This window comes from Pongo pygmaeus, chromosome 12, assembly GCF_028885625.2.
Source record: "Pongo pygmaeus isolate AG05252 chromosome 12, NHGRI_mPonPyg2-v2.0_pri, whole genome shotgun sequence".
Lineage (NCBI taxonomy): Eukaryota > Metazoa > Chordata > Mammalia > Primates > Hominidae > Pongo > Pongo pygmaeus.
Window position 1 is genome coordinate 92,205,985 of NC_072385.2, and position 17,507 is coordinate 92,223,491.

Sequence of the window (17,507 nt, forward strand, 5' to 3'; positions counted from 1 at the left end):
CTATGGCTGCCTTGGAGTTACCAGGAAGGAAAAGCACTGGAAATGCTTCCCCCTGATTGCTGCCCTGAGGTCAAACTAGAAATTGGCATAAGATGTTCAGAGGACCCTGTAATTGTTAGAGAGACAGCAAAGGGATATTTACAGGACAGTAATGAACTCAAAACAAGAGCCTGCCAACAAATTAGGTTTAGACATTTTTAATCCTTATGAACAAAGAATGCAGTACACTGAATCTGAAGTAACGCTGTTGTGTGGCCATGGCTTGCAGTAGTGGTGGTCTGTGAACTCCAGAAGCTTTGGCAGTAATGGAGTCTCAGTCTGTAGGAAAAGTGAGCTCTTCTTTTCCGTGTTACTTTTGTTGTTCTCATGGTTTGGAGCCATGGGGAGCCATACTTTACTTGGTCCCCAAGGGACTAATCCAATTATTGCCTTTCAGTTCATTAAGATATATCCAGATGTCTAATCTGTTCATCAGTAACAGACATAAATAGCAATTATCCGTCATTGTCCTTGTAAAAAGTCCTAGAAAATATTCCAAAGCTTTAGCCTGGGGCATTCCACTTTAGAAAAGCTTGTCATTCCACTTAGGATGTTGTTGGATTTTATTTTCACAGGGACCGTCAAATTAAATATGCGGAAAAGATTGGGACATTCTAACTCACTGTGGTCCAGCTAAGTCTGTTAATGAGGAAATCTCCAGAAGCACAAAAAATTTTTTTTTTTTTTGAAGACAGAGTCTCACTCTGTTTCTCAGGCTGGAGTGCAGTGGCGCGATCTCCGCTCACTGTAAGCTCCACCTCCTGGGTTCACGCCATTCTCCTGCCTCAGCCTCCCGAGTAGCTGGGACTACAGGTGGCCGCCACCACACCCACCTAATTTTCTGTATTTTTAGTAGAGACGGGCTTTCACTGTGTTAGCCAGGATGGTCTCCATCTCCTGACCTCGTGATCCACCCTTCTCGGCCTCCCAAAGTGCTAGGATTACAGATGTGAGCCACTGCACCCAGCCCAGAAGCACTTTTTAAAGGGAAGAGTTTTATTGTCTTCAAGTTCAATACCTTGAACTTAATAAGTACATGGATAATAAAGATCAACTATTAAAAAGCTTTAGGAGACCTGTCTTAAATATTCTGGCATACTTGAACTCTATTTCTTCGTATGGGTTTGGGAATGCATTTAAAACATTTTCTGTGACATGCAACATTACTTAGTTTAAAGGATATGCTAATATTGGATTGAGATATTTTGAACATACAGAATGTTTTAAAATATATAACTGATATGTATACATCCCCTACTCAATTTGAAGAATTATTACTTGGCCATATTTGCTTTAAGTCTCTCTTTCTGTGTCTCTCCACTGTCCTTCCTCTCTTCTTCCTGTCTTCCCACCTCCTTTCTTAAATACATATTACAAGTACAGCTAAAGCCCCATCCCTCTTCCTTCTTTTTATCTCTCCTTTCCCAGAAGATAGCGTGTATCTCAAAACCATGATGTGGGGTGCAAAATCAAGTTGCAAAAGGATACTTAGCACAGTAACATTTGTATAAATTTCAAAAAAACACGAGATAATATGCATCGTTTATGACTAAGCACATTTTAGTAAAAGACCTTTTACCCATAATAAATATAAAAGAAATAGCCAATTCATGAAGCTTTACTATATCATGAACAATAATCAACTTGCAACAAAAGTCAGAATATATTGAACTGACATGCCCACTCAAAGACTTACTATTACAAATTGTTAGTCAATAGTAATCTGTCCTGATATATATAATCAATAAAAATAACTTTAGCACTAGAACTGTAACTACTCCCCTGTTTCATTGGTTACATTGTCTCCTTTGGAATACAAATCTAGAGCCTTACTGATGTTGAAATGCATTGTCTAATAAAATGCTTTTCTTGGTTGAACTTAGCTAGTAAATAAAATAATTAAATGCCATGATTTGGAGTCCCAGATGATTTTTCTCCAGTAGAAATGACCTCATAAAATTCTCATCCCATTGTGTAAGCTGGATCTCCATTCTTTGCATTTTAAATGATTGATAAGGATGTTGGGATCAGGTGAAATACAGTCAGCAGAAATATATATTATACCAAGGTTAGTTTTAAAAATAATTTATCAAGGCATATGTTATCTTAAAGATAACATTAATTCTCGTGGCAAGTCTAAATTTTGTCTATGAAGCATGGCTGGATGCATGATCCTTAATAAACTCTCTTCTGTTACTTTTAGCACTAGATTGCATAATTGTTTTGTTTTGTTCACTATTTTTGTGTGTCTGACTTTATTTTTTATATACCCACCAGTGCCTAGCACAATACTAGGCATATAGTAGGTGTTGTTGCATAATTACATTTTGCATAGTTTTAAATATTTTAGAAATAAATAAATTGGTCTTCAGATATAAAGTTATTTAAATAGAAAAGACAAAGGTTATAGTCCTTTAAGAGAGTGAATGAACTAGTCCCTCCATCTAATTTATAATTCAGTTGTTAAGCCACCGAGGGCTCAAATCCCTTTAGCTGCCTGTCACAGAGATCCCAGTAATGTTTTCTTAAGGATTGCAAACTGAGAAAAATTGAAGAGTAATCCTCAAGAATACTTAAGTATAAAATGAGCCCCTGCTGACCCACAAAAAAGTAATAGGGCCTTTAGTATTGTTTTATTATTATTGTGTTCTTGATTGTCACTGTGATGAAAGTGTTCAACTAAGAATAAAGTGGGAATAAAGAAAAAAAGAGAGAAGAATCAAATAGATGCAATAAAAAATGATAAAGGGATATCACCACCGATCCCACAGAAATACAAACTACCATCAGAGAATACTACAAACACCTCTATGCAAATAAACTAGAAAATCTAGAAGAAATGGATAAATTCCTCGACACATACACTTTCCCAAGACTAAACCAGGAGGAAGTTGCATCTTTGAATAGACCAGTAACAGGAGCTGAAATTGTGGCAATAATCAATAGCTTACCAACCAAAAAGAGTCCAGGACCGGATGGATTCACAGCCGAATTCTACCAGAGGTACAAGGAGGAACTGGTACCGTTCCTTCTGAAACTATTCCAATCAATAGAAAAAGAGGGAATCCTCCCTAACTCATTTTATGAGGCCAGCATCATCCTGATACCAAAGCCGGGCAGAGACACAACCAAAAAAGAGAATTTTAGACCACTATCCTTAATGAACATTGATGCAAAAATCCTCAATAAAATACTGGCAAACTGAATCCAGCAGCAAATCAAAAAGCTTATCCACCATGATCAAGTGGGCTTCATCCCTGGGATGCAAGGCTGGTTCAATATACACAAATCAATAAATGTAATCCAGCATATAAATGGAACCAAAGACAAAAACCACATGATTATCTCAATAGATGCAGAAAAGGCCTTTGACAAAATTCAACAACGCTTCATGCTAAAAACTCTCAATAAATTCGGTATTGATGGGACGTATCTCAAAATAATAAGAGCTATCTAAGACAAACCCACAGCCAATATCATACTGAATGGGCAAAAACTGGAAGCATTCCCTTTGAAAACTGGCACAAGACAGGGATGCCCTCTCTCACCACTCCTATTCAACATAGTGTTGGAAGTTCTGGCCAGGGCAATTAGGCAGGAGAAGGAAATCAAGGGTATTCAATTAGGAAAAGAGGAAGTCAAATTGTCCCTGTTTGAAGATGACATGTTTGTATATCTAGAAGACCCCATTGTCTCAGCCCAAAATCTCCTTAAGCTGATAAGCAACTTCAGCAAAGTCTCAGGATACAAAATCAATGTACAAAAACCACAAGCATTCTTATACACCAACAACAGACAAACAGAGAGCCAAATCATGAGTGAACTCCCATTCACAATTGCTTCAAAGAGAATAAAATACCTAGGAATCCAACTTACAAGGGACGTGAAGGACCTCTTCAAGGAGAACTACAAACCACTGCTCAAGGAAATAAAAGAGGATACAAACAAATGGAAGAACATTCCATGCTCATGGGTAGGAAGAATCAATATCGTGAAAATGGCCATACTGCCCAAGGTAATTTACAGATTCAATGCCATCCCCATCAAGCTACCAATGACTTTCTTCACAGAATTGGAAAAAACTACTTTAAAATTCATATGGAACCAAAAAAGAGCCCGCATCACCAAGTCAATCCTAAACCAAAAGAACAAAGCTGGAGGCATCACGCTACCTGACTTCAAACTATACTACAAGGCTACAGTAACCAAAACAGCATGATACTGGTATCAAAACAGCATGGTACTGGTACCAAAACAGAGATATAGATCAATGGAACAGAACAGAGCCCTCAGAAATAATGCCGCATATCTACAACTATCTGATCTTTGAGAAACCTGAGAAAAACAAGCAATGGGGAAAGGATTCCCTATTTAATAAATGGTGCTGGGAAAACTGGCTAGCCATATGTAGAAAGCTGAAACTGGATCCCTTCCTTACACCATACACAAAAATTAATTCAAGATGGATTAAAGACTTAAATGTTAGACCTAAAACCATAAAAACCCTAGAAGAAAACCTAGGCATTACCATTCAGGACATAGGCATGGGCAAGGACTTCATGTCTAAAACACCAAAAGCAATGGCAACAAAAGCCAAAATTGACAAATGGGATCTAATTAAACTAAAGAGCTTCTGCACAGCAAAAGAAACTACCATCAGAGTGAACAGGCAACCTACAAAATGGGAGAAAATTTTTGCAACCTACTCATCTGACAAAGGGCTAATATCCAGAATCTACAATGAACTCAAACAAATTTACAAGAAAAAAACAAACAACCCCATCAAAAAGTGGGCGAAGGACATGAACAGACACTTCTCAAAAGAAGACATTTATGCAGCCAAAAAACACATGAAAAAATGCTCACCATCACTGGCCATCAGAGAAATGCAAATGAAAACCACAGTGAGATACCATCTCACACCAGTTAGAATGGCAATCATTAAAAAGTCAGGAAACAACAGGCGCTGGAGAGGATGTGGAGAAATAGGAACACTTTTACACTGTTGGTGGGACTGTAAACTAGTTCAACCCTTGTGGAAGTCAGTGTGGCGATTCCTCAGGGATCTAGAACTAGAAATGCCATTTGACCCAGCCATCCCATTACTGGGTACATACCCAAAGGACTATAAATCATGCTGCTATAAAGACACATGCTCACGTATGTTTATTGCGGCATTATTCACGATAGCAAAGACTTGGAACCAACCCAAATGTCCAACAATGATAGACTGGATTAAGAAAATGTGGCACATATACACCATGGAATACTATGCAGCCATAAAAAATGATGAGTTCATGTCCTTTGTAGGGACATGGATGAAATTGGAAATCATCATTCTCAGTAAACTATCGCAAGAACAAAAAACCAAACACCGCATGTTCTCACTCATAGATGGGAATTGAACAATGAGAACACATGGACACAGGAAGGGGAACATCACCCTCTGGGGACTGTTGTGGGGTGGGGGGAGGGGGGAGGGATCGCATTGGGAGATATACCTAATGCTAGATGACGAGTTAGTGGGTGCAGCGCACCAGCATGGCACATGTATACGTATGTAACTAACCTGCACGTTGCGCACATGTACCCTAAAACCTAAAGTATAACAGTAATAAAAAAATAAAAATTAAAAGAATAAAGTGGGATAAATGATTCATTGAACAGTGTCAGTGTTTTGCCAATACAAACATGAAATCATGATGACTATTATTTTCTTCAACTAGACTCTTCTTCCTTTTTTACAAATGATTTTGTATTTTTTATAAGCAAGTCGTAAGATTTTAAGAGTAAAGATTTTGTTGCAAGTAATATATTTACTCAAGCTCACCATAAAATGTAGCACATATCAACTATGACCTTCTGACTATCCGTTTCCTGTTCCTTAATAGAACTTGGGCATATCATGTAACTTCCTGGTCACTTTCAGTTTCTAAATATTTTATCCAGTTTAAATCTCATTCAGAGCTCTGCACCTCCTCTCCCCTCCATGCTAGGCTGTAGCTCCCCAGAGTGTTACAATGGGAAGGAGCAAGAGGATTTCTTTGTACATGAGACCACAGTTACAAGATTGTAGTCTCCTTCATTTGGTTCACTGCTGCTTCTCTGGCTAACAAGGACTAGTTGTCTACACCGTCTGCATAGCAGGTATCCACATGTTGACCCTTTCATAGTGCACATGTGTGAGTTCTCAGGTGGGGACAAGGGCTGTGGGGAGATATGGGGCCTTTTTACTGCACAGCTTTCTACCTTGCCAGACATGACTTCAACTCCGTCTCTTCTACCCAATCTTTGACTGTAAATTGTATCCACTGGCATTCACTCCATGGCTTCTTGCACCTGTGTTTATATGTATATATGTGTGCTTGTGTGGGCGTGTGTGTGTGTTTCCACTCAGTGGCAGCATTTTTTAGGGTGCTACTAGCAAAATGGCCACAGCCCAGCTACCTTCCATGCTGTCTTTTTAACCTATGGGAAACTCACACTCCTGAGCACACTAGATGGTGGAAACGAAGATTGTTTGCTTGTTGGGCATCTCTCCCTCTCTCACTGTTTGCCATCATTCCCCAGTTCCTTTTTCTCCTCTATAGGTGCAGGGGTAGATCACTATCCCCTTCCTTGGTCACAGTCTTGCTACTGATTGGAAAAATGGTCTCCTCCTACCTTACAGTGACTCCCTTGCAGTCTCCTTTCTTACAAGACTTGTGATATTGGCTGAGGATGGGATAGGAGAAGAGAATTGTAACCTCTCCTTTCTGTTTTCACCTTTCTGCAGCCTCCATTCTCAGTGGCTGGGGAGGTGGGTAGGGGTAGAAGGCTTGGAGTAGTAAAGCCATTTCTGTGGTCTCCTTGTAATCCCTGGAGAAGCCATCTGGCTCCAGCCTTTGGTCCTCTTTAATATGTGGATCACACATTTAGTGCCTCTTAGTTCTCAGATTTTGGCCCTATTGCCAGTTTCAGGACTTTAGGAAAGCATCCCATTCAACATTGAGTTTGGGTTGAAACAGGTTGTTTAAGAGCTTATTTGCTATTAAAACTGTTATACACACACACACACACACACACACACACACATTTCTGTAATTCAGAGGCTTTATATGAATAACTATACTTTTGTTTTTGAATTTTACATATGGTTATTAATATAAATTACCTCAAGAGAATTGAATTACCAGAATTTCTCTAAGTGCTTTCCTGGGCTGCTTTTATTATTGTTACTAAAATCTTCTACCTTTATGATACCTTGGAGAAAGCTTTATTGGAATCACATGTAATATTATTTTGGGGGTCAGATCATTAATAACTTGGTTGACCATTACAACATTGATGCCTTAAAGGAAATGATTGCCACTAATGATTTTATGTTTGGGTACTCCATAGTATGCAAATATTCCTGGGAGGCAGAATCAAGTCCTCACTTCTTCATCACCCATTGGAAATTAGACAGTGTGCAGAAAGCACATAAGCCTTCAGAGGTAGAAGATAAGTGGGAAGCCAAGGGTGCCAGAAATAGCTGAAGGTTCTGAAATGGGAGTTGGGGCCTGCAAAAACCAACTTTCTCCTCCATTCTAGTTTTGGCTGCTTGGACAGTGGACAATCAAATTGACAATGATGCTAAATGGAGGGCTAGGGGAGTCAGTATCATACAAAGGGACCACTTCAGTACTTGGTGTGTGTCTGTGTCTGTGTGTGTGCTTTCAGTTTTTCCCCAAATGAATTTATAAACAGTACACATATTATCAGGCTTTATTACCCTTTATTTTCAACTGATTTAATCATTCTAGTTATTAGTTATAGGAAATAGATTTTAAGACATACATTTTTGTCTTTCTGTTTTTTGTAAAGATAGGAATATTAGCTGATGCTGCAAATTTCAAACCTGCATGCATAATGTTTAAAATTGAAAAGCAATCATATCAAACTGATTCTAAAATTAATAGTTATTGATATACATACTTATAATGCTTGAAGAATTATGGAATTTGGGGTAATACCCAAGCTTTCAGATAACACAGGCCTGGACTTGAATCCTAGCTCTGCTAATTACATGTTGTGTGAACTTGGGCAATTAACATAAATTCTCAATGTCTAGGTTTATTCATCTGTAAAATAGGCATAACACTATTTTTTAGTGTTGTTCATTAGAAATGACATCTGCAAATCACAAGATTGTAGAAGGAGTTCAATGAAAGATTGCTCATAAGTAGTAATGTGGAGAAATCACTACTTCTGAGGTTTTATTTATGCTATTTTCCCAGAACGTGGGATGTACACTATTTTAATTTATTCAATAAACACTGAAGAGAATCTATCATGTTAAAGGTTCAGAGACTTCTAAAACCTTTTAAGAGAATGTTATGCCTTCATGAGAATGATTAGCCTACCACACATAAAATAATTTTGGTAAAATAATTTTGGTGGGTCACTTTTCTAAAAAGTATGGTGCATTTTCTTGTTTTCTGAAATATTAACAATGCAGGGTCATTACTATAATCATTGGTATGTACTGAGTTGCACTGCCATGATTCTCAGGCATTATTTAGGTGTGAATGGATCTTTGTTTCTTGTTATACTTCTTGAGTCCTATTATCTGGTTTTTATATTTGCCTTTTTAATGTTCTTAATAAACTTCATCATTTCAGTTTTGGTATTTTTGTCTTAGCTCTCAAAGTATAAGAGGGAGGAGACTCAGCTTCTGAATAGGTTGTGTAGAATAGTTCAGTTAACTTCAAGTTTGCAATGAGCCAGCAGTGTTTGGTGACTGCTAATGTGGCCAACGTGGTCCTAGACTGCCTTTATAGACATGTAGTTTCCAAACCCAGGAATCATTTTTCTGATGGTCAGTCTACATTAAGAGTTCTGCTAGTAAAATACTGTCACACTGGAATGTGATATAAGGGGAATGACTAAGATGGTAAGAATGAATAAGTTAGATGAAAGAAAAAATGGCTACAGAATTGAGAATATTTAGCTTGATGTAAAAAAAAAACACTAATAACATAATATCTATACAAAGCAGAGGCAGGTTAAAGTGTGGAATTAGGATGAGAGTCAGAGCACAAATAACATGACTTCTCACTCAGTACTGTGATGTTCTCTGTAATTTTTAGGGGAAAAATAATAAACCTCCCCGTTAGGGGGGAAAGAGGTATCTATGCTGTCAGGGCCCTGTTTCTACTGCTTCAGACTTTCCATAAAATCATTTTGTTTGCTAGGTTTGACTTAGCAGAATAGAAGAATGCTTGGGCTGAGAGAAGAAGGGTCTCAAGTATTCACAGGTATTGTTGCTTCACTGTATATCTAGAAAATTAAGGAGAGCAGATATGGCACTGAAAAAAATTCCTTCTCTTTTTCTGGTTAATTTTCATCCTTCTTTCCAGTGGTGTGTTGGTAAATGTTTAGTAACTGACTATCTGAAAAAAAAGTAAGTTTATTATAAATATTATTGACATAAAGGATGTGTAGCACACAACTTACAACTAACAATATACGATACTCTTTATTGTAAATTCCATTATAGCTCATTGATTCTCACAAAATACTTTCAACTAATTTTTGCCAAACTCTTCTATCCATAGCCAACTCAAGATTGTAATTTATCTATGATTTGACAAAATGAGACTGTGAATAAATGTTTGCTTACTATCTGATTCAGCAAAAACGTTGCTAATATCATTCAAAAGTGGGCATACAACCAAGATAAATGTTGGTTCTTATTTTTATTTATGTTCTTGAGTAAAGAGAAAGTGAACACAAAGATGTGTCAGAATTTCGTGAGCAGCTTTCCTGAATTTGATAATAGTTTTCAAATACTGAAAAGATATTACCTCTTTTTTTGTCTTATTCACAATGTAATAACCATTAGATGGTTATTACATTGTAATAACCAATAAATGCTACCAACCTAGCATGCACTTAAAGTACTGTGCATTATTAGCTTATTCTCCATCACATTTTAAAGTCTTTTCCATCAAGAAGGCAGTAAATCAAGCCTTAATTTGTAGCATTTGCCAATTGTGGCCAAGTTTAGGCTACCAACATGATGTCGTTGTATGGGGAAGTGGGGAAGAGATGTGCAGTAGCACACCATTGAAGCGGTGTCATTGTCTGGGGTAAATACCTGAGATTTGTTGTCTCATGGCCATGGAAGAGTAGGACGTGGACACACAAAGAGTAAGGTTCAAAGCTGAAGTTAAATAGGTGAAAGAAAGAGATGAGCTCAGACAGATGCGGTGGCTCATGCCTGTAATCCCAGCACTTTGGGAGGGTGAGGTAGGCAGATCACGATGTCAGGAGATCAAGACCATCCTGGCTAACACAGTGAAACCCTGTCTCTACTTAAAATACAAAAAATTAGCTGGGCATGGTGGTGGGTGCCTGTAATCCCAGCTACACGGGAGGCTGAGGCAAGAGAATGGCGTGAACCTGGGAGATGGAGCTTGCAGTGAGCTGAGATCACGTCACTGCACTCCAGCCAGGGTGACAGAGTGAGACACCGTCTCACACAAAAAAAGAGCTCTACAGCAGAGAGGGGTCCTGGAGAAATGGGTTGCTGGTTCTGTGGGGAAATGCTGTGGGTTTTATAGATAAGCTTGAGGAAGTGGTGTCTAGTTTACACAGAGCATGAAAGATTGGTTGGACCAGGTGTATAATTTTCATAGGGCATGAAAAACAGGTTAGGGCTAGGTGTGCCATTTGCATAGGGCATGAAAATCTGGCTGCCTCAACCCTAATCTTTTATTATACAGATGGGTTCTCTGCCTGGCTGGTGACATATCACCTGCTTTCTTTACTGTACATGTGGTAAAGTAAAGAAGAGGGAAGATGGAGCCTCCATGTTGAACATACCTGACTCCAGGTAGCCCTTTTCTATTGGCATAGCTGCCAACATTCACCTGTGCAAACTTCCAGCTTGTTTATTTATGTTTGAAACTTGATTTTTCAGGTTGCTTTTTGTTGGAAAAGAAATTATTTGGGGGCTGTTTTTTTTTTTTTTTGTTAAAAGGGAAATTCCACTGAGGACTCTGTTGCCCTTACTATCTGCCTAAATAATTCCTTTCTATCTCCTGTATCATATGTCCCCCCTCAGAAGTGGTAACCCTAACTGCTGTTATTGGGTGTTGGACAATGACTCTTTGTGGTTACTTTCTGCTGAAGAGGGGCATTGTGTAGGGAACAGCAGTTAGGGTTCCTTCTCGTGTTGATCTAAGGGTCCTCAGAAGAATGGCATGTCCACGTGTGGTTCCATCTGCAGCACCACTTGGAATTTAATCGCTTCTAGGTGAGAGGAGATGAATCTTACAAGAAGGTTTTGAATATAGGGTTCAAATATGAGTATTAAGATTACCATTATTGGTCGGGGTACTATAGGCCACAACCATGACAGTAGAATTTGTTTGATACCTGTTAGATACTGGTTTGCCTCCACCAGATGTTGCTGTAATTTACCAGAAGTGTTAATATAGAAAAAACATTCTTTATAGGATAAATGGCATTGGATTGGGTGGCTAGAGTAATTTTAGTGTTAACTTTGGCTAAATATTTCCTGTAATTATTAATCCTTTCATGACTTACACAGATCATCTACAACATGCTTAAACTTTCTGACTTGTCCTAAACGTTCCTCTTTTTAAACAACCAGTCATTTTCTTTAGGACAAGAATTTACCAAACAAGATCATTTCTTATATAAAATGCATAGCTAGAGTGTGACATATTACCAAACTCAATAAAAAATCATAGCAGACTCAGTGATAGTAAAACTTTCTTGTTTACTTCTTGTCTGTAACTATTATCTCTGCTATAAGGATAATAATTAAGCAAAATACTATAGCAATTGACATTCTTTGTCTGATATTCCATTCTGGGGGTGCTAGAGTATATAGCAAATAGTATAGTGAGTTTAACAATTCCCTCAAGTGTGGCATAGTAAATAATTTCCATTTAAAATTTTACTTGCCAAGATACAGAATTTCCCTTTGGGAGCTTATGAAGTTACAAATGTAATCCCCTGGATAATCAAAATCTCCCTGAAAGTATGCATAAAAAAGAAGTTCTAATATCTGATGGTGAATCTCAAGAGGAAAAGTAAATATGATTGACAGTATCTGGTAACGTGGTGGTGGCACTCAGTAGGATGAGTAGCCCTCACTCATTTACTTATCTTTTACGATTTTCAGCTTAAGCTCTATTTTTTTTTTTTTTGCGTTGATAGCCAGGACTTTTTTTAGGCTATCAGGGGTTGCTCCCTCAGCTTTCCAGGCTTTGACTTGAGTGGGATGTATCCAGGAGTTGATTCCTGTAACTTTTGTCACTGAGAGGGTTGAAAGGAGAACAGTGTAGGGCCTTTCCTAGCTTGGGCTTATGGAAGGAGAGAGAAGGGAGAACTTTTACAAATACCAAATCTTCTGGGTTAAATAATGATGGTCCTATTCCTTGGGGTTGGGCTTCTGGTAGTTGTATTAATTCCTGTTGAAAGTGAGCCAGAGAGGTTACATGCTTAACCAATTCAGAGGTTTCCTGGTTTAATAGGAAATTATTTGTAATGAAAGGCCATCCATACAGAATCTTGAAAGGGCTCAGACCTAATTTTGTAGGGGTATTTCTTACCTGCAGTAAAGCCATGGGAGGAAAGAGTGACCCAAGGAAGTTCAATTTCTTGGGACAGTTTTCTGAGGTACCTTTTGATAATATCATTTGTTTTCTCTAGCTTTCCTGAGGACTGAGGTCTCCAAGCACAATGGAGATGATACTGTATGCCTAGTGCCTTTGAGACTCCCTGTGTGATGGCTGCCTTAAATGAGGGGCCATTGTCACTTTGGAGGTACTTAAGTAGACCAAAGTGGGGAGCTATTTCATTAATAGTTTTATTACCTCAGAAGTTTTTTCTGTATGGCCTGGAAATGCTTCTACTTCTACCCAGTTAGTGAAAGTATCTACCCATACCAGGATGTATTGGATGCCCTTCATTTTTGGCATATGGCTGAGTTTTATCTGCCCGTCCTCCCCTGGATAGGATCCCATCCTTTGGGTTTGAAGAGGAAGGAGCCACCTGTTGAGGGTATTATTTTTAAGACAGACTTCACAGGCAATAACAACCTTGTCAACTGCTTATAAGTCACACTGATAAAGCACACTGATAAGTTTTATCCTTTTGCAAGTAAAAGTGGAGCTTGCCATCCTCTAACTGTAGCCATCTGGAGGGCTGGAAAGTGTACCCTTGAGAGGTGGCCCATTCAATCTCTGTAGAGGAGTAATGGAGCTTAATTTCTCTTATGGAGCCTTCCCAGAATAGAGGGGCTTTGAGTGTGTTGAGCCCCTGAGAGTTGCTTGCCACTGACTTGACTGCCTGTTATCTTCATCTGTTTCGCCTGTTCCTTTCTGATGTCCCTTACAATGTATCACTGCTACCTCTCATGGAAGGAAAACTGAGGATAATAACCTGTTAATTTCCTGGTGGTATTTTATAGGGGATCTATTAGTGGTAAAAAACGTCTTTCCTTCCAAATGGCAGCATGAGTGTGAAGAACTAAGAAAGCATACTTTGAGTCAGCATAAATGTTAGCCAACTTTCTCTTGCTTAACTCAAGATTTTGAAACCTTATAGCTTGTAAGAGCTATCAGTTCAGGTAGTTGAGTGCTTCTGCCTGGAGGGAGGGGCACACTTTCAGTAACATCATTCAGAGTGACTACTGCATATCCTGCTTTATGGGATCCTTGTTCCACAAAGAAACATCCGTCCATGGCCAGGCATGGTGGCTCATGCCTGTAATCCCAGTACTTTGAGAGGCCAAGGCGGGCAGATCACGAGGTAAGGAGATCGAGACCATACTGGCTAACACGGTGAAACCCCATCTCCACTAAAAATACAAAAAATTAGCTCGGCGTGTGGTAGGTGCCTGTAGTCCCAGCTACTTGGGAGGCTGAGGCAGGAGAATGGCGTGAACCCAGGAGGCAGAGCTTGCAGTGAGCTGAGATCATGCCACTGCACTCCATCCTGGGCAACAGAGTGAGACCCCATCTCAAAAAAAAATAAATAAATAAATAAAAATAAAAAAAAAAACCATCCATCCATGAAGAGGGTCCAGTCTGGATTTTCTAGGGGTGTTTCTCTGACATCTTCCCTGGCTGCATAAGTCTGTGCCACAACTTGTTTTACAGTCATACTCAGGTTCCCCAGTTTCCTTGGGGAGGAAAGTGGCCGGGTTTAGGCAACAACAAGTTTTCGATATAATTGTAAACCCTTCAATATAATTGTAAACGCTTCTAACAGCAGAGCCTGTCTATTAGACAAGGCTCGCCCTGAAGACAGCAATCCTGGTACATTATGTGGGGGTTTAAACCGTTAAGCTATTTCCTGGGGTTAATTTGGTTGGCCTCTGGTACCAGTAGGGTCACTGTGGCAACTGCTTGGAGGCATGCTGGCCATCCTTTAGCCACCAAATAAAGTTCCTTACTCAGGTAGCCAGTGGCTGTTGAGTTGGTTCTCAAGCTTGAGTTAAAACTCCCAGGGCCATTCCCTTCCTTTCTGATACATAAAGATCAGTCTTGTTTTAGCTGGTTAAAGGCCTTTTGAACTTCAGGTTCCCATGGTAGGAAATGAGTTTTAGCTGCTTGAATTTCTTTTATGAGGTGATATAAAGGACAAGCTATCTCACTGTACTCAGGTATCCATCTTGATGGTGTTAGGGAGGGGGAAGGAGGAAATAGGCTTAATCTTTCCCCTAATGCTCTGGTCCCTTCAGACAGCAACAAACCTGGGTACTTCACTGAGGTTTGGCAAAGCTAGGCCTTGATTTTGAAACCTTATGTCCTCTGTCAGTTAAGAAATTAAGAAGAGCTTCAGTGCCTTCCTGAGAAGCTTCCTCAGTTGAGGCACAGAGAAGTATGTCATCTACATACTGCAAGACCCTGATATGAGGATGAGAAAACTCGGAGAGTTCCTCTGACAGTGCCTGTCCAAACAAGTGAGGACTGTCTCAAAATCCCTGAGACAGAACTCTCAGTGTTAACTGGGCAGTTTGGATGGAGGAATCTTTGAAGGCAAACACGTATTGAGAGTCAGGATATAATGTTATGCAGAAAAGGGCATCCTCTAGATCTAAGACTGTGAACCATTTAGTTCCCTCAGACATTAGAGTTAGCAAGGTATAGGGATTAGGGCCCACCAGATGAATTGGGACTGTGGCCTGATTACTGAGGTGGAGGTCCTGAACTAGTCTGTATTCTCCATTGGGTTTCTGCACTCCTCATATTGGGGTGTTTCAGGGACTGTTACAGGGTTCGAGGAGGCCCTGCATTTTCAGGTTTTTAATAATGGCTTCTAGCCCTTTCCTAGCCTTTGCCCTTAGGGGATATTGTTTCTGATTAGGAAAAGAAGTGGGATCCTTAAGATGGATCCAGACTGGCCTAGTGCTTAGAGATTGACCTATTCTTTCCTTGAGTTTCCCACATTTCTGGATTAATATTAGCTTCCATCAGGGGGAGACAAAGAGTTTGTCCTGGGGCTATAAGGATGTTGGCCCCTATGTGAGCTAAAATGTCTCTACCAAATAAAGGAGTGAGACTTTCAGGCATGATTAAGAAGGCTTGTGTAAATAATAGGCCCCCACAACTACAACTAAGGGGTTGAGAAAAATATTGGGTTGAAACTTTCCTGAGATGCCCATCACTCTTGTGCTACAGGAAGAGGGTAGGCCTGTATTAGAGAGACGAGAGAGGCTGTCTCCAATGTCCAGATAGAGGTCCACCCCCCTTCCTTCAATTTCCAGAATCACCTGGGCTCCCTGCAGTAATGGCAGATTGAGCTGCTCAAGCCAGGGATCTGAGACCTAGGACCCATGAGTCCTACTGGACCATCTATGAGACTGTTTCTGAACCCAGTGACCTATATCTCCAGGGCAGTCCAATCTCCAATGGTCCCTGCCACAGGCTGGACAGGGTCAAGATGGCTTCCTCTTGCTGCCTGGACAGTCCTTCTTAAGGCGACCTGACTTGCCACACTGGTAGCAACTAGTGGATGCACCTCGGCCATCCTGGAGTTTGTAAGCCTGCAAAGCCCTACTAGAGCCTCTGTCTTTCTCTCGTGTTTCCTCTCTTTTTCCTGGGCCTTCTCCTGGTCTGTATAATAAAAGACAAAGGTGGCCATGCTCAGGAGATTTTCCAAGGTCCTATCTGGTCCTATGGCCTACTTCTGTGTCTCCTTCTAATATCAGGAGCTGTATGTAATAAACTTGTTCTTTAGGATGAGCTGTCCCTTGACTGAATCAGGGGATAAGGAGGTGTGTTTTATTAGTGTCTCTTTTAGCATTTCCATTAAGTCCATGGGATTTTCATATGGCTTTTGGTCTATCATGGACAGTTTCAAATAGTTAAGAGGTTTGGACCTAGTACTTTGTAGGCCCTGCAATATGCACATTAAAACATTTTTCCTTTTCCATTCATCTGTGGAGTCATTGGGGTTTCCAATCAGGGTCAAGAGGTACTGCCTCTCCTTCCTATTGGGAATGATGGTTCCCCTATTTCTTCACTTTACGTATTTTCTCTTTTTTTTGGCATGCTATAGGGGACATACTGCTCATCTCTGAATTTCTCTACTTGAAGAGCTGTCTGTTTTCAGCTATGAGTAGGCTTTGGCTTAGGAGCAGCGTAACACCACATCATGAGAGGTCAAACACCTGAGTTAAATTTTGGAAATCTTCTATATCTTCTGTATCCTATCGGGGTCATCAGAAAATCAGCTTAAGTTTCCCTTTATTTGCCTAAGGTCCTACAATGAGAAGGGAACTTGAACCCTAGTGGCATCACTTTCCATTGGGCATTTCCTGTTGGAGTAAGAGTGATGCTTGGGGAGCGGAGAGTTTTGGAGATGGTGGAGCTAGAGGAGCTGATGATATGGTTGGAGGAGACCTCGATAAAAGGGTCAAAAAGGGCCTGGACACTCAATAGCTACCTCAGATGGTTTTCCCAGAAGTTGCTGCTCTAGTTTTGGGGAATCCTTCCCTATGGGCCTGCTTGTTATGATTGCTTAAAGAGTTGAGTTGATTGTGAAACACTAGCAAAGGTCTAGTAAGAAGGCCATGCCCTTGTCCAAAAGCAGAGTTTCAGGTTCACAGGAGTCTCAGTGCTTCAGAATACATTTCAGAAGGCTTCAGGCTGAAGATGGTCTATTACCCACCTAGAAAGAGAAGCAAGAAAAAGCCTCCCCTTTAGTCTCCTTCCTTTCCTTTGGAGTGGCTTAGTGTGGAGGGGAAGACAGTGGGGACGTCCCCCCAACTGTTTTCCCTCCTTGGTTCCCCGAGCCCTGGCATCTGTTAAAGGTCCTGCCCATAGATGCAGGCATTACCCTCCATCATGGATCCGGAGGAGCTAAGTAATTGAGATGTGTCACGCTCACCCATGCAACAACAGTCCTCCCTTGGTGATTTCCCTTTGACTTCCTAGACTTGTGTGATCTGCATAGCTCCCTGA